The sequence below is a fragment of the Mustelus asterias genome, chromosome 4 (assembly GCF_964213995.1).
Source record: "Mustelus asterias chromosome 4, sMusAst1.hap1.1, whole genome shotgun sequence".
Classification (NCBI taxonomy): Eukaryota; Metazoa; Chordata; class Chondrichthyes; order Carcharhiniformes; family Triakidae; genus Mustelus; species Mustelus asterias.
The window spans coordinates 70761287-70783867 of NC_135804.1; the positions used below are offsets into that span (position 1 = coordinate 70761287).

The following is a 22581-nucleotide window of genomic DNA, read 5'->3' on the forward strand; positions in this document are numbered from 1 at the left end:
GAGCTGCCTTCTTAAATCGCTGCAGTCCATGTGCCGTGGGTTGACCCACAATGCCGTTAGGGAGGGAATTCCAGGATTTTGACCCAGTGACTGTGAAGGAACGGCGATATATTTCCAAGTCAGGATGGCGAGTGGTTTGGAGGGGAACTTCAGGTGGTGGTGTTCTCATTTATCTGCTGCCCTTGTCCTTCTAGATTGAAGTGGTTGTGGGTTTGGAAGGTGCTGCCTAAGGACCTTTGGTGAATTGCTGCTGTGCATCTTGTAGATTGTACACACTGCTGCTACTGAGTGTCAGTGGTGGATGTTTGTAGATGTGGTGCCAATCAAGCGGGCTGCTTTGTCCTGGATGGTGTCAAGCTTCTTGAGTGTTGTTGGAGCTGCACCCATTCAGGCAAGTGGGGAGTATTCCATCACACTCCTGACTTGTGCCTTGTAGATGGTGGATAGGCTTTGGGGGTCAGGAGGTGAGTTGCTCGCCACAGTATTCCTAGCCTCTGACCTGCTCTTGTCGCAACTGTGTTTATGTGCTGAGTCCAGTTGAGTTTCTGGTCAATGGTAACCCCAAGGATGTTGACAATGGGGGATTCAGTGATGGTAACACCATTGAATGTCAAGGGGCGGTGGCTAGAGTGTCTCTTATTGGTGATGGTCATTGCCTCGATTTGTGTGGGGCAAATGTTACTTGCCACAAGCCTGGATATTGTCCAGATCTTGTTGCATTTGAACATGGACTGCTTCAGTATCTGAGGAGTCGCGAATGGTGCTGAACATTGTGCAATCATCGGCCAACATTCCCACTTCTGACCTTATGATGGAGGGAAGGTCATTGATGAAGCAGCTGAAGATTGTTCGGCCTAGGACACTACCCTGAGGGACTCGTGCAGACATGTCCTGGAGCTGAGATGACTGACCCTCCACAACCACAACCATCTTCTTATGTGCCAGGTATGACTCCAACCAGTGGAGAGTTTGCCTCCTGATAGCCATTGATTCCAGTTTCGCTGGGGCTCCTTCATACCACACTCGGTCAAACACGGCCTTGATGTCAAGGGCTGTCACTCTCACCTCAGGAATTCAGCTCTTTTGTCCATGTTTGAACCAAGGCTGTAATGAGGTCAGGAGCTGAGTGACCCTGGCAAAACCCAAACTCAAACAATCTGATTCGTTGGTTGTGTGATCGCTTAGCTCTGTCTATCACTTGCTACTTTTGCCATTTGGCATGCAAGTAGTCCTGTTTGGTAACTTCACCAGGTTGACACCTCATTTTTAGGTATGCCTGGTGCTGCTCCTGGCTTGCCCTCCTACACTCTCCATTGAACCAGAGTCAATCCCCTGGCTTGATGGTAATGGTTGAGTGGGGGATATGCCACTCAAGATATTTGCATTCCTTGTATATTTTAAATTAATTATCTATATATATCCAGATTCACATATAGGTGACAGAGCTAAGCGATCCCACAACCAACGAATCAGATTGTTTGAGTTTGGGTTTTGCCAGGGTCACTCAGCTCCTGACCTCATTACATGAGGTTGCAGATTGTACTGGAGTACAATTCCGCTGCTGTTGATGGCCCACAGTGCCTCATGGATGCCCAGTCTTGAGTTGCTAGTTCGAAGTCTGTCCCATTTAGCATGGTGATAGTGCCACACAACACGATGGAGGTTATTCTCAATGTGAAGGCGAGACTTCGTCTCCACAAGAACTGTGCGGTAGTCACTCTTACCGATACTGTCATGGACAGATGTATCTGCAGTCGGCAGATTGGTAAAGATGAGGTCAAGTATGTTATTTCTTCTTGTTGGTTTCTTCACCACCAGCTGCAGACCCAGTCTTGCAGTTATATCCTTTAGAACCCGACCTGCTCAATCAGTAATGCTGCTGCCGAGCCACTCTTGGTGGTGGACATTGAAATCCCCCATCCAGAGTACATTTTGCGTCCTTGCTACCCTCAGTGCTTTCTCCAAATGTTGTTCAATATGGAAGAATACTGATTCATCAGCCGAAGGAGGACGGTACGTGGTAACCAGTAGGAGGTTTCCTTGCCCATGTTTAACCTGAAACCATGAAGCTTCATGGGGTCCGGAGTCAATGTTAAGGACTCCCAGGGCAACTCTCTCCTGACTGTATACCATATATACCATTGGGGGGGGGGAGGTGGGTGGAGGAGGGCAGGGAGGAGGTGGAGGGGAGGACAGGGGGGGAGGAGGGAGGGGGGTGAGGGGGAAGGGGGGAGTGGGGGAAGGAGGGGGAGGGGGGAGAGCGGGGAAGGGGGGAGGGGAGGGGGAAGGAGGGCAGGGGGGTGGAGGGTGGGGGGAAAGGGGGGGAAGGAGGGCAGGGTGGGGGGGATGGGGGGGGAGAGGCATTGCGGAATGATAACATGACTGACAATGCCTAAAGCTGCTTAGAGGGCAAAGGAACGCCATTCATATTTACATGTCTTTTGACTTCATTTCGGACTGGAGAGATTATGGTCTCCCTTAATGTCATTCAGAATAATATAGGGAATCACTGGGATACTGAGAGATGAGCAGATTTATTCCAGAGTGACCAAGGAGCAAGTAATATTTCTTATAGATGAGAGAGTAGGCAAGGTAGTGTAAAGCAGCAGAAAGATGAAGAAGATTGGGGCACGGGAAGTATGCACTGGGACAGAGTCTTGACCTTGGCAATGAAAAAAGTTCATGAACAACTCACTGAACAAGCTTGAGGTTCTGAATGGTCAACTTTTGTTTCCACATTCCAAGGGCTTATGCCTGTACAAAATGAGGAACTTGGGATATTGTTATTAGGAAAGAAATAGTACTGGAAAAATTACTGGGACTTAAAGTCAACAAATTTCCTTGGACCAGATGATTTGTGATTCTCTCTGCACAAATACCACCTGACCTGCTGAGTATTTCTAGCATTTGTGTTTTCATTCACTGTCTCTGATGTTTTAACCCGGTTCATCTCAGGCCTATTATTCAAAATGCCATTCATTGATTTCAGAGATTATATTTTCAGTAAGTACTTCATGAAAAAAAGAGCATTGTGTGAATGGTAATTAAATTTAATACTTGTCTGCTCTTTAATTTTAACCTGTGCGTCAGATGATGTTGCGTGCATTTAAAGATATTTGCATTCCTTGTATATTTTAAATTAATTTTCTGTATATATCCAGATTCACATATCGGTGTGCAATTTTAATGAACTCCAGCTTCTTGCTTCTTTACAGGATCTACCTGAATTGGAAGATATAGATATGAGTGACTCATCAGAACCTGAACAGACCTCAAGCTGCAAGGTAAACTACTGTTGTCTCCACTTTATGTCCATTCAATTTTCTTTACAACTGCATTTAGACTGAGCTTGTTATATTGTCAGACTGTTTGCCTGTCCACCTATCAATTGGAAAGTCTGAGCAGAATTGCTGATTTGTTTCATGCTCATCATTTTATGGAAGTAAACACAAGGCTCACGCAGTACTCCTGAGCCACCACACATGTCTGCAAATATAGAATGTCAAGTGAAGTAACAAATTTTAGCAAAATGCTCTAATAATATGTAAGGGACTGAGGAAAATTTGTGGGGAAGACATTTACCAGTGTTCTTTGTCCCTTGTGGGTTTCAGTGTCCTGTTTGCCGGGCGGGTGCTGTGAACAGGATGCTGTTGGTTGAGTGATGTGGACTGGGCCAATGGGATTGCTCTGGGGGCGGGAGGAAAAAAAGGCACCAGGAAGTGAAGCAGCTACAGAGCTGAGGAGGGAGTGTGCAGAAGAGGGACAGCCACGTTTTTGGAGAGAAGCTTTTCAGAGGCAGTAAAAACTCAGTTCGAAGTGAATCTTTCTCAGGTAGAACTGCTTGGTTTTTCATGACTGCCGAGGAGGACAGCCTTCAGCGCACTGGACCTGCGTTACTACACAGATAGCTCGCGGCACCTCTGCCTTGTGTGCTTGCTCCATCATCTTCCCTCTCGTAGACCCGTCTGGACTGTGTGTGTGTCGGGGTTAAGTGAGTACTATCAGACAGGAACGGTAACAGAATGTGGTTTTCTTCAGATGTGCAGCAACGGATGGGCCCCAATGTTTAAAATTCAAAGTGCTTGGTGATATTCTGAACATTTCTCAGGTTGAAACGATTAATTGGAAAATCTTCAGTTGGGATTCTTGTTTATATCTGCTAATTATATTTGTTATTACATTTTTGTTATTCCGTTTACCTTGTTGTTCCAAACCTTTTCTCATTATAAGGTTTATCTCAATAACATTTTTGGAGGCACCGCGCTAAACATACTCAAATCCTTTTCATGCAAGCCTGGCATTTATGGGTAAACAGGAAATTTAGCCAGCTCACCATCAACTGCTAGGAATTCAGGATCCTGTAAATCGAACAGGTAAATAGTAGCCCCATATAGTGATCAGCAGGGGGTTACAAATATACTCAGGGGATGAGCAAAGATACCGAAGGTTCAGCAGCTGCAAAGGATTGTCTTACTACTGCACAAGTGTAGAAATGGCTACATAGTAATTAACAGGCTCATGCAGAGCAGAGGCCCACCAGCTGAGAGCAAATGTAGAATCGTGTGCAAGATGAATGCTGCTCACGCTTTGCCTCCTTTCAAACTTTTACGTTTAGGATATTGTAATAAATCAAGGGCGACTCAATATGGCTTGAAGTAACAAAGGATTTATTGCCAATGATAAGTAATTATTTACAACTCGAGGATCAAACAGAATTAACCATGTGCTTGTACAACACTCCTCCCTGGCTCCAAATGGGGTGGCTCCCCAGCTCGGGATATGCACCCTTGCACCCAATTGACTCAGCTTTTGACCTCTACACTCCATAGGGTCTGAACCGATCATATGGCTCTCAGAACGCCCTGCTAAAAGGGCCACTCTATCATAGTTATGTAGTACAGAAACAGACCTTTTGCTCCACTGAAGCCTCTTTCCATCTTCCCTCAACTTTCCATTCCCTTCTTTCATATGTTTGTCGAACTTTCCCATAAATGGATCTTTGCTATTTGTTTCAACCACTCCCTGTGGTAGCAAGTTCCACGTTCTCTGTATAAAGAAGTTTCTTGTGAATGTATCAATACTTTATGATCAACATGTTCTGCACTTCCAAGGTAAGTCAAAGTGCTGTCTACTGTATTCTATCAGTATGACAAGTAGTCTGTCCATGTCCTTTCCATTGAGCAATGCATATATTGTTTGCCAATGGCCCCTTAAATGAGGTACACTCCAAACATTCTGCTCATATCCCAAGTGGGTCTAGTCTTCAGGAATACTTGAATAGGCTGAGGAACATTTCACTAGAAAAGAGATGGATGAAGTGTGACTTATTGAAGAGTTTAAGATTATGAAAGAATTTAATAGATATAATTTGAACTCAGATCGCTGGATTCAGAGTCCAGAGTGCTCACCATTACACCACAGAACCCAACACTTCAATGAATACGTCACAACTGCACACAGGCATGGACCGAAGTCGAGCCCATGATTTTTGGTTTACGAGACCAATGTTTTGCCACTTGGCCACCGCGCCAGCATGAATCAATCTCAGTTTAAAATTAGTAATAGATTCAATTGCCATTGGCAGAAGAGAGTTCCAAATTTCTTACTCTGCTTGTATGAAGAACTATTTGAACTTCCATTCTTGAGAGGCCTGTCTCTAACGGTCTATTTCCAATGTTTTGACTAAATGATCGGAAATAATTTCTTTTTATCAACCCTATTTGTCCCCTCTTAATATTTTGAAAACTTTCATCAAACCACTTCCTAACCTTCCAAATTCCATGGAATACAGTCCTAGCTTGTTCCATCTTTCCTCATAGCTGAACCTTTGAAGTGCAGGTATCCAGTAAATTTCACTCCCTGCAGGGCCAATATATTTGCCCCCGAGGTTGTAACACCCAGAACTGTTCACTACTGCAGGTGTGGGCTAACTTTGCATAGCTGAAACATGTCTTCAACACATTATTTCTCTAGATGTTAAGGCCAGTATTCCATTAACCCTTTTTGATGATTTTCTGTACCTGTTGATAATTTATGTACATGGACCCCAAAGTCTCTTGAAGCTCCACTGTTTCTCGTTTTTCGCCCTTTAGAAAGAATCTTCTTCTATCGTTTTGGCTCCAAAATGGATGACCTCACATTTACCAATATCGAAATTGATTTGCCAAAGTTCTTCCCACTCAAACTATCAGTACCTCTTTGTAATTTGATGCCTCTATCTGCAGTACTTATAACGCCACCTATCTTTGTGCCACTGACAAATTTGGATATGTGGCTTTCTATCTCATCTAAGTTAATGAATACAGTAAATTATTCAGGTTGCTACACAGGTCCTTCTTGGATACATTTAGCCACACCCTAAAAACTAGAATACATGCCCACTCTGTCTCCTATCACATTGCCAAGTTCCTAACTTGGTCAATAATTTGTGTTTAATTCCAGGAGCTTCAATTTGAGAATGCAGTATCTTAGGAGCGAGACTTTATCAAATCCTTATAAATTACTTCCATAGATGTTCAGGAAGATTTCAAAAAGGATTGAGCAAGAAGATGACAACTGGAGTAATGTGGGGAAGTGTGAAATTACCCTCCTTGGTAGGAATATTGGAAGAGCAGACTATTTTTAATTGGTGAGAGATAAGTAAATTCTGGTATTCAGAATGATTCAGTTGTCCTTATATCTTGTCTTTCTGTGATTCATAGACAAGTACAGAAAGCTATCAGGAAGACCAATGGTATGTTAGCCTTTATTACAAGGGGGCTGGATTGCAAGAATAAAGAAGTACTACTGTAATTATAAGACATTGGCGGGCCAACACATGGATTATTCTGTAAAGTTCCGGTTTCCTTGACTAAGGAAGGACAAATTTAGAGGGGTTTAGATTCATTTCTGGGCTGTGGCCCATCAAGAGCAGCAAAATAATGTTCAACTTTTGTTACAATTCCCATGAAAATCAATGACATGAAAGAAAGGAATCCCCAAAATAACCCCAACAGAAAAAAAACAATGGATGAGATAAACTTTTACTGTAATAAACAAACCAAAATCAATGTTTATTTTGAATCAAAATTGCATACATAATTCAAACATTAATTAGCAGGCAAATGATACTTAAAACAAAAAGGTAAATTTAACATTAAATAGTTGATCAAACAAAGATACGTCTTCCAAAATTACAAGCACTCCCCCATGAGCGGATATTGCATTAAACTCAGTTACCAAATCCCACAGCCCTCTGTATTTCTCTATAGTTTCTGTCACACAGAAGATAGGCCTGACGTCCCTTTAGACAGCAATCTTGCCACTCCCAATTTCTATGGGCCCCTAACATCCTTCCAGACGTACGTTGCACCATTCTTAGAATTCACATCTTGGATTTTCTTTTCCCAGCTACTCACAACTTCCCCTGGCCCTTCACAGTTCCATTCCCTTTCTCCTGATCTGAACTTCTCACCTGCCCTGCTCCTGGTTCTTTCTTCTGAACAGAAACCAACTCCTTGAGAAAAATGCTGTTTGCTTGTTAACACAAGCAGGTTTATTTCAACTTTGTGTGAGAGTGTGTGTGTGTCTTCTCCACACCCCTCCCCTCCCACTTTTGTTGAATGTGTAATCCCCTGCTGACCACTATATGGGGCTACTATTTAAATATTCAATCAACAGGATCCCGAATTCCTAGCGGTTGATGTTGATTTGGCTAATTCCCTGTTTACCCATAAATGTCAGTACTGTAATCGGAATATCAAAAATAAATTTAATAAATCATTAACAGACATAAAACAGTGAGCTCTGATCTATAACCGTTGGGGCCCATCCGTTGGTGCACACATGGGGAAACTCATCCTCAGTAACACATTTGTAGATACTGTTCCAGTTGGATTGTATAGTCCCCACCAGTTACTCACGACACACACACACACACACACACAGTCCAGAAGAGACACATGTGTGGAAGATGATGCCACAGGAGGCAGAGGTGCCACGAGCTATCCGTGCAGCAAAGTCTTTCGAGTGCGCTGAAGGCTGTCCTCCTCGGCAGTAATGAAAAGAACAGGCAGGGGAACGCCTGGCAGCCTCTCACTCCAAACCGAATTCTCACTGCCTGGAAAAAGCTCTCTCTCTGCACACTCCCTCTTCAGCTCAGTCCCTCTCCAGCTCTGCGTCTGCTTCACTTCCTGGCGCCTTTTTTTCCTCCCGCCCCCAGAGCAATCCCATTGGCCCAGCCCACATCACTCAACCAACAGCATCCTGTTCACAGCACCCGCCCGGCAAACAGGACACTGAAACCCACAAGGGACAAAGAACACTGGTAAATGTCTTCCCCACAAATTTTCCTCAGTCCCTTACATTCTCCCCCCACCAAAAATACAGCATGCCCCCATGCTGAAGTACATGACATAGGACCCAGTTAACCAATTACACCATGTACCTTATAGTGTGATGACTGGTATAATAGTGGGTGAAAAGAGTGGTACCTTATTTATACATGACGAGCACTGAGCAAAGGAGTTACACCACCATGTATGACAACTATTGCAGTGTTCAGGAAAATGCATAGTGGATGGCGTAGCTGAGTGAACACTTGTATGTCCTACTACTACAGACTTTGCACACGGCTCTCCCAGCTTTGTATAATGGAAACGGTCTGCTGGCTTTCTCTCTCTCTGTGATCTCCTTATCTCTGGTTCTGGATTGGCTATGTTAGATGTGACTGTAGTGTAAGTGCCCTCAACAGAACTGTCTGATTCTACTTCCCTTTGCTCAGTTACTACCTCTTCTATCACAACAGGTAGCCCTTCTGAAGATTCTGAGCTCGCTGCGACTTCTGTCACTTCTGTAGCATTTGTGGGGGCATTGGACTCTGTAGGCATGACATCCTGTTCTGGTTGTTCACAGATTCCTTCCGGATTGTCAATGATCAAGTCCTCTGGGTAATGTCCATACTCTGACTCTGAGTCTGAAGAGTTTTGATCTCCCAGGGGCACATCAGCTGTGGAGTCATCTTTGTGAACCTCAGGAGTTTGATTCCTTTCTTTTGCTTTTCTGCGCCTGAGGGCTCTTGGAGAGGGAGTAGGCTTTGAGTCAACCTCAGTGCTCAATTGGACCTCTTGTCCCAGGGGCAAAATATGATTTCGGTGCATGACCTTAATGGGTCCGAACCATCTGCAGGCTTTAGATGATAAACAGGAAGATCAGACATTTGACTCTCAACCACATAAGGATTTGCACTCCACCGATCAGCAAGCTTCTGTTTCCCTTTCAGGCCAAGGTTTCGAATGAGGACTCTATCCCCAGGCTTCAAGCAATGGTAGCGCACTCTCTGGTCATACCTCTCCTTGTTACTTTGGTTCATTTTAGCGGAAGTGGCTTGGGCCAACTGATAGGCTGCTTGCAGCTCTTTCTTCATCTTAGACACATACTGCAAGTGGGAAGTTGTTGAGGTCCCATCCGCTGACACGCCAAAGCAAACGTCCACAGGAAGTCTGGCTTCCCTCCCGAACATTAAAAAGTAGGGTGAATGCCCGGTAGCTTTATTTGGGGTACAGTTGTACGCGTGGATCAGATGTGCAATGTGCTGACTCCATTTGGACTTTTGACTGGGCTCAAGAGTTCCTAGCATGTTCAACAGGGTTCTATTGAACCTCTCTGGTTGAGGGTCCCCTTGTGGGTGGTATGGTGAAGTTCTTGATTTCCTCACACCCAACATGGTCAACATCTCTCTCACCAACTGGCTTTCAAAATCCCGACCCTGGTCTGAATGTATGCGAGTTGGTAGGCCGTAGTGAATGAAGTATTTCTCCCATAGAGTTCTGGCAACTGTTATGGCTCTCTGATCCTTGGTTGGGAATGCTTGTGCATACCGAGTGAAGTGGTCAGTGACTACCAACACATTGCACACATTGCGGGAATCAGGTTCTATGGAGAGAAAGTCAATGCATACAAGATCCATAGGGCCTGAACTTTGGATGTGGGAAAGTGGTGCTGCTCTCTGTGGCAGAGTCTTTCTCTTAATGCAGCGTTCACATGTCTTGCAGTATGTCTCTACGTCTAGCTTCATGCGGGGCTAGAAGAATCTGTCACAGACGAGTGCATAGGTCTTGTCAAATCCCAGATGTCCACTGTTGTCATGCAGTGACTTCAGAATCATACGGTGGAACTGCTTGGGGAGCACAAGCTGTCGCCGTAAGCAAAGGTCAGACTGTTTGACTGTCCTGTAAAGCAGGCCCTGCTCGATTGACCACTTCCCCCACTCTCGTTTCAGAAGTGTAAGATCAGGATGGTTTGTCTGTATTTGACTTGCCGGTGCCTTCTGATTGACAGCTAGCCATATTTCTCCTATACACGGGTCACTTTTCTGAGCAGCTTGAAGCTCTCCTGGACTGAAAGTGGGCAGCTGATCAGCTACTACTGCAACGGTATGACAGAAAGCCTTGGGAACTGCAGACACATGAGCCCCTATTTGTTCGATCACACATGGATAGGAGTGTCCGGCTCGTGTGCTACTCGACACAGTCTGACAGAGAGCCCACACTCCTGGAACTGGGATTTCTTGCCATTCATCATCTGGTGTCATGCTGTCATGTGGACGTCGAGACAACGAGTCTGCGTCAAGGTTATGCCGGCCTGGTCTATACTTAAGGCTAAAGTTGTAGGTGGACAGTGCTGAGAGCCAACAATGACCAGTGGCATCCAGGTTAGCTGACGTTGTGACGTAGGTCAGGGGATTGTTGTCCGTTCTGACTTGTACAGTAGCTCCGTAAAGATAGTCATGTAGCTTATCCACAATAGCCCACTTGAGAGCTAAAAACTCCAGTTTGTGTGCTGGATAGTTTTTCTCAGATGGCGAGAGACTTCTGCTGATGAATGCAACTGGGCGTAGACCATCATCATGCTCTTGGTATAAGACACCACCTAGTCCGTCCAGGCTAGCATCCACGTGCAGAATGTAAGGCTTCTGTGGATCTGCGAACGCCAATACAGGGGCTTTGGTGAGCCGGGTCTTGAGTCCTTGGAAAGCATGTTCGCATTGCTCACTCCACCGAGAGCCAAAGGGTTCAGAAGGCTTAAAGTAAGTCTTGTCAGGTGAGTTTGCAGTCTGACTCCCCTTGGAGCGGGAGCGGGGAGGATATCCTTGAAGGAGTCCGTTGAGGGGACGGCAGAGTTTGGAGAAGTCCTTGACAAAGCGGCGATAGTAGCCACAAAATCCAAGGAAGGATCTGAGCTCTGTCACCGTTTGGGGTCTTGGCCAGGAGACAACCACCTCTACCTTGGATGGGTCTGTCGCTATTCCGTCCTGCGACACTACATATCCAACGTAGGTGACAGAAGTCCTGCCAAACTGGCACTTGTCAAGCGACAGCTTCAGACCTTCTTCTTGGAGCCGGTCAAGCACTTTGAACAACCGCTCCTCGTGTTCTTCGAGGGTTCGTCCAAACACAATGAGATCATCCAGGTACACCAACACCTCCAGAAAGTTCATGTCGCTGACAGTACGTTCCATGACTCTCTGAAAAGTGGCCGGTGCTCCTGAAATTCCCTGAGGCATGCGTTTGAACTGATAAAATCACAATGGGCAGATAAAAGCGGTCCTCTCCTTGTCAGCCTCACTCATGGGTATTTGATAGTACCCGCTCCTCAGGTCGAGGACTGTGAACCATTTACTCCCAGACAAGCAGTGAAGAGCGTCATCTATCCTTGGGACAGTGTACTGGGCCGGTATTGTTCGAAGGTTAATGTCCACGCACATTCGTACCTTCCCTGAGTTCTTGCATACGACTACTATTGGCGATGCGTAGGGACTACGCGATTCAGAGATGATGCCATGGCTTTGTAGTTCCTGTAGGTGCTGGCGCACATCTTCAAAGTCAGCAGGCGACAAGCGACGTGACCTCTCTCGGAAGGGCCTTGCATCCTTCAGTCTTATTTCATGTCTGGTGCTTTTAGAACAACCTACATCCCACTCGTGCTGAGAGAAAACCTCTTTCCTCTCCATCATTCTCTCAGAGACGCCTCCTTGCCTCCTCTGGCATAGGAGAGGTTCCAAAATCAAAAGAGGAAGGGGTCAGTTCGATTGCAGCTTTATCCGCACACTGTGCCCTCGGCAGAGGAACAGGGGCTACTGGAAAAATATGGGCTACTGGAGTCCCACGTTTCAAGGAGATTTCTCTGGATGACAGGTTCTTCACAGTCACAGTAATGCGTCTGCTGGAAACAACTGATGCAAGATGAACCTCAGGCCTCACCCACAACTCTTCAGGGGAAAAAGTGTCAATAGGCTGATCTATCAGTGCTAGCTGGTCTGTGAAATCACCAGGAAACTTTGGGAGGCCAGTGACTTTAAACACTTGTCCTGGTTGCAAGGTGATTGGCTTGTGCTGGGTAAACCACACAGTACCATGCTTGTCTACCCCTTCTGTTGTTTCAGACTGGGTGAGTGTCTCATAAGCTTCTCGGAGGATGGGGTGTATGGTCAAAGTACCCAAGAAGCATTCTCCCGCCTGTTCTTTACAGGACTCAACCAGCTCTCTCACCAGCCGGGTATTTGTCCCCACCAGCACGGCAATGTTGTCATCTTTCACAGGGTCAGGACATACTAAGGCCAAAGTGTCAACTGTCTGCGGCACTCCGGTTACAGCGGCAGTGAACTCGAGTTGTATGGACAGGTAGCCATCATATGGGTATTGGTGAGAGCTTAAACCCCATATTTCCAGGTGTTCAAGTGGCTGGAGAGGTAAGTGTTTCAGGTAGGTGTCGTAGAAGTTGCGATACAAAATGGTTACTTGGGAGCCACTGTCAAGCAAAGCTCTTGCATAAACTCCTTCTATTTGCACAGGTACACCAGAGATGGGCCCCACTAATCCTGCAGGTAACTGTTTTGAGCCTTGCTTCGCTGGGGGTGGACAGTGGGTGGAACGTATTTCACACGGAACCAAGCACCGTTCCTTCACATGGCTCCTGAGAAGTTTCCCTGCTGTCTGCTTGCTCTGATCAGCTTCTGATTCACTTTCCTCAGATCCTCGAGTTCTTTGCACTCTCTCCTTGTATGCCCATCTTGCCCACACCTGTAGCAAAAGATTCCTGCTGGCAGTGGTTTGGACATTTTCACTCGGGGCGACGCGTCCGAACAGCAGCTTCTGGCGCCTGCTGTACGGACCCAGTCCTTGCTGTCGTACTTTCAGATGTAGGGGTAACTGGAACGGCGCTCAACAGTCTGGCCACCTGAGAAGTCAGTTCCCTTACCTCATTTCGTAGGCTGTTCAACTCAGACGTAGCTGAGGACTGCGGTACACTGGCGGTGGCTGCGGTGGCAGTAGCTTTCACCCCTTCTCTGGCGCTAATCCAATTTTCTTCCTCTCTTACCTCCCGCATCAGCTGGAAGAAGGAAGGGGGTTTGTCCAGGGTGTGGCTCATCCTTACATGCAGAGCGACCATGTCTCGAGTGAGTGCACCCTTGACTAGCTGTTCCATCCGAGCTCGATTCATGTCTGCAGCCGTAATTCCTCCCTTAAGAAGAGCACGATGGAGAAGTTTGTCAAGGCGATATAGAAAAGCAGAGAGTTTTTCTCCTTCATCCTGGTATGTGTGTCTGAACTTGGCCGAGATGTCGGTTCCACTCTCTGTGGTGCCATAAGCTGTGTCCAGAGCAGATAAATAATTGGTGCCCGTAGCAGTGGGAGTGCTAACTTTCAAAAATCGAACGATGTCAGCAGCAGGCCCTTTTAAACTCTCCACTATACGCTGTCTCTTGGCGGCGTCAGTGCATTGCCACTCATTGATCATCTGGGTCGCCTGCTCCATCCAGGCATCGTATTCTTCCTCACCTGGGGGTACAGGTTTCAGTCCTGAAAACAGTCTCAGCTTTCTGTAGCTAGGCCCATCGGTAGACACTTGGTTGCACTTGTCCACCAGTTTGCTAATAGCAGTCACTAAATCCATGTTCACATCCACTTTGGGAGCTTGATTTTCTGATACTATGGCCTGAAGATCCTCCATTGACTTGCCTTCCTGTTGTAGTAGCACAACCCATGGCCCAGCTCCTCCTTCAATACCTACATCTGGAGGTACAGTGTCAGGGGTTAAATCAATGCTAGTCTCCACTAGTATGAACAACTGTGTGCCAGTTGAATCCCCACGGCGACCACAAATCTTGGTGCGACCAAAGACTTTCACTGTGTTTAAGACCCTAGCAATGGTCTCCTCACTAGTATCTATTGGCACATTGCTCAGTAATATGCCACGAGAAAGACTGATATTCTTTTGGTGGCTCCAGTCAGCAGCCTGAGAAAAATCCATTGTCTTAAGTGAGCTACTAACACTGTAAAACTTTTCCTGTTGTAATTATTGGGTTAACTGTTACTGACTGACGGGGAAAAAAATTTATTTGACCTGTCTGGTAAACAGGAATGATCCCAGCGGTGCCTCCAAAAATGTAACCCCCTGCTGACCACTATATGGGGGCTACTATTTAAATATTCAATCAACAGGATCCCGAATTCCTAGCGGTTGATGTTGACTTGGCTAATTCCCTGTTTACCCATAAATGTCAGTACTGTAATTGGAATATCAAAAATAAATTTAATAACAAATCATTAACAGACATAAAACAGTGAGCTCTGATCTATAACCGTTGGGGCCCATCCGTTGGTGCACACATGGGGAAACTCATCCTCAGTAACACATTTGTAGATACTGTTCCAGTTGGATTGCATAGTCCCCACCAGTTACTCACGACACACACACACAGTCCAGGAGAGACACATGTGTGGAAGATGATGCCACAGGAGGCAGAGGTGCCGCGAGCTATCCGTGCAGCAAAGTCTGTCGAGTGCGCTGAAGGTTGTCCTCCTTGGCAGTAATGAAAAGAACAGGCGGGGGAACGCCTGGCTGCCTCTCACTCCAAACCGAATTCTCACTGCCTGGAAAAAGCTCTCTCTCTGCACACTCCCTCTTCAGCTCAGTCCCTCTCCAGCTCTGCATCTGCTTCACTTCCTGGCGCCTTTTTTTCCTCCCGCCCCCAGAGCAATCCCATTGGCCCAGCCCACATCACTCAACCAACAGCATCCTGTTCACAGCACTCGCCCGGCAAACAGGACACTGAAACCCACAAGGGACAAAGAACACTGGTAAATGTCTTCCCCACAAATTTCCCTCAGTCCCTTACAAATGTCTTAAGTATATCCTTCCTTGGTCAAGGAAACCAGAACTGTTCAAAATACTCCAGGTGTGGTCTCACCAACTTCCTATATAATTATAGTAAGGCCTCTTTATTCTTGCATTCCAGCCCCTTGCAATAAAGGCTAACATACCATTTGCCTCCCTAATAACTTTCTGTATATTATTCCCTACCCCCAGCTACAGAAGACTCCAGCTGTAACACAATATCCCAACTTCCTTCTGTTTATCTTTTCCACTTCTCACTTCTCATCTCCATAGAAACTTAGGTTACAAAGACATTTCTAAGAAATGAGATGCTTACCAGAAATCCAGTAATTCTCCTTCCGACTATCATTTCAATTTAATTTAAAGAGATATTTCAAAATATAAGCTGCTAGCAAGACACACTACCACTAACATCAAGCCAACCAATGTTCAATAAGGAGTAGAGGAGGGCATGCCAGGAGCAACAACAAGCATACCTGGTGGAGCTACAAGATAAACTGAATTGATGTAACTTCTTCTAGACAGAGCAAAGCGACCTGACAAACAACAGATCAGATCAAAGCTCTGCAGTCCTGCCACATCCAGTAACGAGTGGTGGTGGACAATTCAACAAACTGGAGAAGAAGGCTACGCATTCATCCTCAATGATGCTGGTTTTAAGCATTTCGTGTGAAAGACAAGGTTGAAGCCAGAAGTGCCAAGTGAGGAGCCCACTATCAAAGATACCAGTCTTCGTTCAACTCAATTCATTCCACATGATATGCTATAAATGTCTGCAGCTCCGGAAACTTTGGCTCAGAGTTAATGAGCTGCAGTCTGAGCTTCAGACACTGCGATGTATCAGGGAGAGGAAACTTTGGACACTTTGTTCGAGCAGCTGCAGGGCTTTCTGAAGGGGGAGGATGAACAGTTAGTGGTTTAGTATTTATCGGTACCAACAACATAGGTAAAAAGGGACATGAGGTCCTACGATCAGAAGATAGGGAGTTAGGACATAAATTATAAAGTAGACCTCAAAAGTAATAATCGCAGGATTACTACCAGTGTCATGTGGTAGCAAGAGTAAAAATTATAGGAAATATCGGATGAATATGTGGCTGGATAAATGATGCAGAAGGGAGGGATTCGGATTCCTGGGACATTAGGACTGGTTTTAGGGAAGATGGGACCGGTACAAGCAGGTTGGGTTGCATCTGGATACAACCATGGTCAATGTCCTCAGTGGGGTGTTTGCCTGTAGCATCAGGGAGGGTTTAAACTAGAATAGCAGGGGAATTTGAACCTGAGTGGGTAGACAGAGGAGGAAGAAACAAGGATAGAATCAAAGACAGAAATGTAAGAAACAAAAGTGGAAGGCAGGAAAAACAAGGGTGAGAAACAAATGGGGTCATAATGCAAAATAAAGCTAAGATGACTAACAAGGTTAAAAAGACAAGCCTAAAGGATTTGTGTCTTAATGCATAGAGCATTCGCAATAAGGGAGATGAATTAACACTGTAAATAGGTATAAACGGTTATGATATGGTTGCAATACAGAGACATGGCTGCAGGGTTGCCAAGGTTGGGAACTAAACATCCAGGGGTATTATTATTTGGGAAGAACAGACAAAAATGGACAGGGGATAGAGTAGCATTGTTAGTAAAGAGGAAATCAATGAAAGAGTGAGGAAGGATATTGGCTCAGAAAATCATGGTGGAATCTGTATGGTGGTGACAAATGCCAGGGACAGAAAACATTATTATCTATAGGCCCCAAACAGTAGTGGAGATGTAAGGGAAGGTATTAAACAAGAAATCAGAGATGAAAGTGATAAGTGTATACCTAATCATGGGTGACTTTAATTGACACATTGACTGGCCAAACCAAACTAAGTTGTTCCTGACGTGTGTATATGATTTTTTTTAGATCAATATGTTGAACAGGCTATTCTAGACTGGGTACTGTGCAAATGAGAAAGGATTAATTAACAATCCTTGCGGAAAAGTGACCATAATATGATAGGATTCTTTAAGATTGAGTGTGAACTAGTCAAATCTGAACCTGAGGTCCTGAATCTAAATACAGGGTATGCAGTGCAAATTGGCAAGGAAAGATTGGGGAATCTTACTGAAAGGGTTGATGGTGAATAGGCAATGATTCATATTGGAAGAATATATACGTGAACTACATTCCTGTCTGACACAAAAGTACGAGGAAAGGTAGCTCAACCATTGGCTTAAAGAAATGAGCAAAGAAAATTACAGCACAGGAACAGACCCTACGGCCCTCCAAGCCTGTACCGATCATGCTGCCCGACTGAACTAAAACCCCCTACCTTTCCAGGGACCATATCCCTCTATTCCCATCCTATTGATGTATTTGTCAAGACGCCCCTTAAAAGTCACTAACGTATCCGCTTCCACTACCTCCCCCAGTTCCAGGCACTACTCTCTGTGTAAAAAGAAATCTGCCTTGTACATCTCCTTTAAACCTTGCCCCTCGCGCCTTAAACCTGTGTCCCCTAGTAATTGACTCTTCCACCTGGGAAAAAGCTTCTGACTATCTACTCGGTCCATGCCTCTCATCATCTTGTAGACTTCTATCAGGTCGCCCCTCAACCTCCATCGTTCCAGTGAGAACAAACAAAGAACAAACAAAGAACAATACAGCATAGGAAACAGGCCCTTTGGCCCTCCAAGCCCATGCCGCTCATTGGTCCAATTAGACCATTTGTTTGTATCCCTCCATTCCCAGACTGCTCATGTGACTATCCAGGTAAGTCTTAAACGATGCCAGCGTGTCTGCCTCCACCACCCTACTTGGCAGCGCATTCCAGGACCCCACCACTCTCTGTGTAAAAAACGTCCCTCTGATATCTGAGTTATACCTTGCCCCTCTCACCTTGAGCCCGTGACCCCGAGTGATCAAAGAACAAAGAACAATACAGCACAGGAACAGGCCCTTCAGCCCTCCAAGCCCGCGCCACTCCCTGGTCCAAACTAGACCATTCTTTTGTATCCCTCCATTCCCACTCCGTTCATGTGGCTATCTAGATAAGTCTTAAACGTTCCCAGTGTGTCCGCCTCCACCACCTTGCCCGGCAACGCATTCCAGGCCCCCACCACCCTCTGTGTAAAATACATCCTTCTGATATCCGTGTTAAACCTTCCCCCCTCACGTTGAACCTATGACCCCTCGTGAACGTAACCACCGACCTGGGAAAAAGCTTCCCACCGTTCACCCTATCTATGCCTTTCATAATTTTATACACGTCTATTAGGTCACCCCTCATCCTCCGTCTTTCCAGTGAGCACAACCCCAGTTTACCCAATCTCTCCTCATAACTAAGCCCCTCCATACCAGGCAACATCCTGATAAACCTCCTCTGCACTCTCTCTAAAGCCTCCACATCCTTCTGGTAGTGTGGCGACCAGAACTGGACGCAGTATTCCAAATGTGGCCGAACCAACGTTCTATACAACTGCAACATCAGACCCCAACTTTTATACTCTATGCCCCGTCTTATAAAGGCAAGCATGCCATATGTCTTATTCACTACCTTCTCCACCTGTGACGTCACCTTCAAGGATCTGTGGACTTGCACACCCAGGTCCCTCTGCGTATCTACACCCTTTATGGTTCTGCCATTTATCGTATAGCTCCCCCCTACGTTAGTTCTACCAAAATGCATCACTTCGCATTTATCTGGATTGAACTCCATCTGCCATTTCTTTGCCCAAATTTCCAGCCTATCTATATCCTTCTGTAGCCTCTGACAATGTTCCTCACTATCTGCAAGTCAGCCATTTTCGTGTCGTCCGCAAACTTACTGACCACACCAGTTACACCTTCTTCCAGATCGTTTATATAAATCACAAACAGCAGAGGTCCCAATCCAGAGCCCTGCGGAACACCACTAGTCGCAGGCATCCAGCCGGAAAAAGACCCTTCCACGACCACCCTCTGTCTTCTGTGACCAAGCCAGTTCTCCACCCATCTAGCCACCTCCCCCTTTATCCCATGAGATCCAACCTTTTGCACCAACCTACCATGAGGGACTTTGTCAAACGCTTTACTAAAGTCCATATAGACGACATCCACGGCCCTTCCTTCGTCAACCATTCTAGTCACTTCTTCAAAAAACTCCACCAGGTTAGTGAGGCATGACCTCCCTCTCACAAAACCATGCTGACTATCGTTAATGAGTTTATTCCTTTCTAAATGCGCATACATCCTATTCTAAGAATCCTCTCCAACAACTTCCCTACCACGGACGTCAAGCTCACTGGCCTATAATTTCCCGGGCTATCCTTCCTACCCTTTTTAAATAATGGGACCACGTTAGCTGTCCTCCAATCCTCTGGGACCTCACCTGTGTCCAGTGACGAGACAAAGATTTGCGTCAGAGCCCCAGCGATTTCATCTCTCGTCTCCCTGAGCAGCCTTGGATAGATTCCATCAGGCCCTGGGGATTTGGCAGTCTTTATATTCCCTACAAAACCTAACACTTCCTCCCTTGTAATGGAGATTTTCTCTAACGGGTCAACACTCCCCTCCGAGACACTCCCAATCAACACATCCCTCTCCTTTGTGAATACCGACGCAAAGTATTCATTTAGGATCTCCCCTACTTCTTTGGGCTCTAAGCATAATTCCCCACTTTTGTCCCTGAGAGGTCCGATTTTTTCCCTGACAACCCTTTTGTTCCTAACGTATGAATAAAATGCCTTGGGATTCTCCTTAATCCTGTCTGCCAAGGACATTTCATGACCCCTTTTTGCCCTTCGAATTCCTCGTTTGAGTTCTTTCCTACTTTCTTTGTATTCCTCCAGAGCTCCCTCCGTTTCTAGCTGCCTGGACCTAACGTACGCCTCTCTTTTCTTTTTGACCAATCCCTCAATTTCCCTGGTTATCCACAGTTCTCGAATCCTACCCTTCCTATCCTTCTTTTTTACAGGCACATGCCTGTCCTGGAGCACTAACAACTGTTCCTTAAAAGACTCCCACATGCCAGGTGTGAATTCACCCTCAAACAGCCTCTCCCAATCAACAGCTGCCAATTTCTGCCGAATCCCACTAAAGTTAGCCTTCCCCAATCTAACACCTTACCCTTGGGACACCACTCATCCTTTTCCATCACTATCCTAAAGCTAACAGAATTGTGGTCACTATTTGCCACATGTTCCCCTACCGAAACTTTGAAGACCTCACCGGGCTCTGTGGTGAACCATCGTTGGTTCCCACTGGATAGTGCTGAGCCAGGGGCTGGCCAGGACTACAAGGATGTACATATGTTACTGTTGGATTGTGCTATTGTTGCTGTTGGGTTAGGGTGGGGTTGTATTGTAGTGTTGTGGCACTTCCCAGTCGGGCTCCGCCTCCTGGGAGAGGTATAAGAGTCCCTGCTCTGGCCGGGACCCCTTCAGTCTGGGATAGTGTATATAAGTTCTGGTAGCTTCATTAACAGTAAATAAAAGCCTTCGTTTACTGAGCTTCAAGCCTCGTGTCTGAATAAGCGCATCAATTTTATTTACTGTCGTTAAACTCTCGTCGGAGAAAAAAAAGAAGAGAGAGAGTATGGAGCAAGTTCTCAAGCCGGAACGCCTGACGCGAGATCCACGTGCGGTGGGCGCTTCTAACACCTTCGACCACTGGCTGAAGTGTTTCGAAGACTACCTGGCAGCCTTCGCAGCGGTCACCACAGATGATGACAGACTCCGGGTCCTCCATGTGAGGGTAAGCGACACAGTCTACCTCACGATCCGTGCGGCCACTAATTACCCTAAGGCCCTCGAGCTTCTAAAGAAGCGCTATACAAAACCACCTAACGAGATACACGCTCGTTACCTCCTAGCCACTCGGCGAAGGCAGTCTGGTGAAACGATGGAGGACTATGCCAATGAGCTCCTACAACTAGCCAGGGGCTGTGACTGCAAAGCTGTGTCGGCTGAGCAGAGCATGTACGACCTCGTCCGAGATGCGTTTGTGGCCGGGGTCGGATCGTCGTACATTCGACTTAAACTGTTGGAGAAGGGTAACCTTAATCTTACCCAGGCCATCGAGTTAGCAGAGATGCTCGAGTCGGCTTCAAAGAGCTTAGTTTTATATCCAGAGGACCACGTGGAGACAACGTGGCAGGAGCAGTCGCAAAGCCCTCCTCGCCCCTCGGGTTCGAAATGCTGTGTAATGATGTGCTCCCATTCGGGCCAGACGACGGCTGCAGCCCCCTGTGGCCCGCGGTGCTACTTCTGTGGAGGAGCAAAACATACCCGGCAAAAGTGTCCCGCTAAAGCTGTATTGTGCACCGCATGCGGTAAAAAAGGGCATTATGCAAAAGTGTGCCGATCGAAACCCAGGAACGGCAGTGCGGCCTGCAATTCTTCAGAGCTTGGATCATCATCGTCGAAGTCGTCGCGGGGTTCGTCCACGTGCGAGACCAGGACGATGCCATTACGGTCGACGGAGTCGGAGGAGTATGACCACCAGGGGTCGCTGAGTTTGGCGCCCTCACCCACGTGCGATTCATGGGGGCAGCCATGTTGGTTGACACTGACCACGAATGACCAGCAGGGGTCCTCCGCATCGATTTCAGCTGCCTGCAGTGGCGTTCATGAACCAACGGTGGCGTCGATCATCCTGGACCAGGCCAAGCCTCATAGACTCGACCGTTCAATGATGAATATCCAGGTAAATAATCATGTGATTTATTGTCTGTTTGACAGCGGGAGCACTGAGAGCTTTATCCACCCAGACACTGTGAAGCGGTGTGGACTCCAGATTCAACCTGCCAAACAGACAATCTCTATGGCATCAAGGTCCCGGTCTGTTGCCGTGCTAGGGAGTTGCGTGGTAACCTTGAAAGTACAAGGCACAGTTTACGAGCGCTTCAAGCTCCTTGTGTTGCCGTATCTTTGCGCGCCAATACTTCTCGGACTAAACTTCATGGTCCACTTGAGGAGTGTAATCCTACAGTACGGTGGGCCACTCCCTTCACTGGCAGTGGGAAAACAGCAGCAGCCTCCAAATTGCCCAACGCGACCCGCCTGCAGCCTCTCGACGCTGAAGATCACCACACCCTCCTTGTTTCAGAATCTGGTGCCAGGCTGCAAGCCCATCGCGACTAAAAGTAGGCGTTACAGCACTGAGGATCGGATCTTCATTAGATCTGAGGTTCAGCGGCTCCTCAAAGAAGGGATCATACAACCCAGTGTTAGTCCGTGGAGAGCACAGGTTGTGGTGGTCAAGAGCGGGAACAAACCCCGGATGGTCATTGACTACAGTCAGACCATTAACCGATATACGCAGCTGGATGCGTATCCTCTCCCGCGCATATCTGATATGGTCAATCAGATTGCGCAGTACCGGGTGTTCTCCACCATAGAACAAAGAACAAAGAACAGTACAGCACAGGAAACAGGCCCTTCAGCCCTCCAAGCCTGTGCCGC

General features: G+C 46.5%; 1 long non-coding RNA gene across 1 annotated transcript in view; it reads left to right on the forward strand.

The window, feature by feature from the left end:
• Nucleotides 1–3738: 3738 nt before the first annotated feature.
• Nucleotides 3739–22581, forward strand: part of LOC144492775 (uncharacterized) — a 34929-nt gene continuing 16086 nt past the window's right edge. Inside the window, exon 1 of the long non-coding RNA XR_013497634.1 lies at nucleotides 3739–3991. This is a non-coding gene — a long non-coding RNA (uncharacterized LOC144492775). The remainder of the gene's footprint in view (nucleotides 3992–22581) is intronic.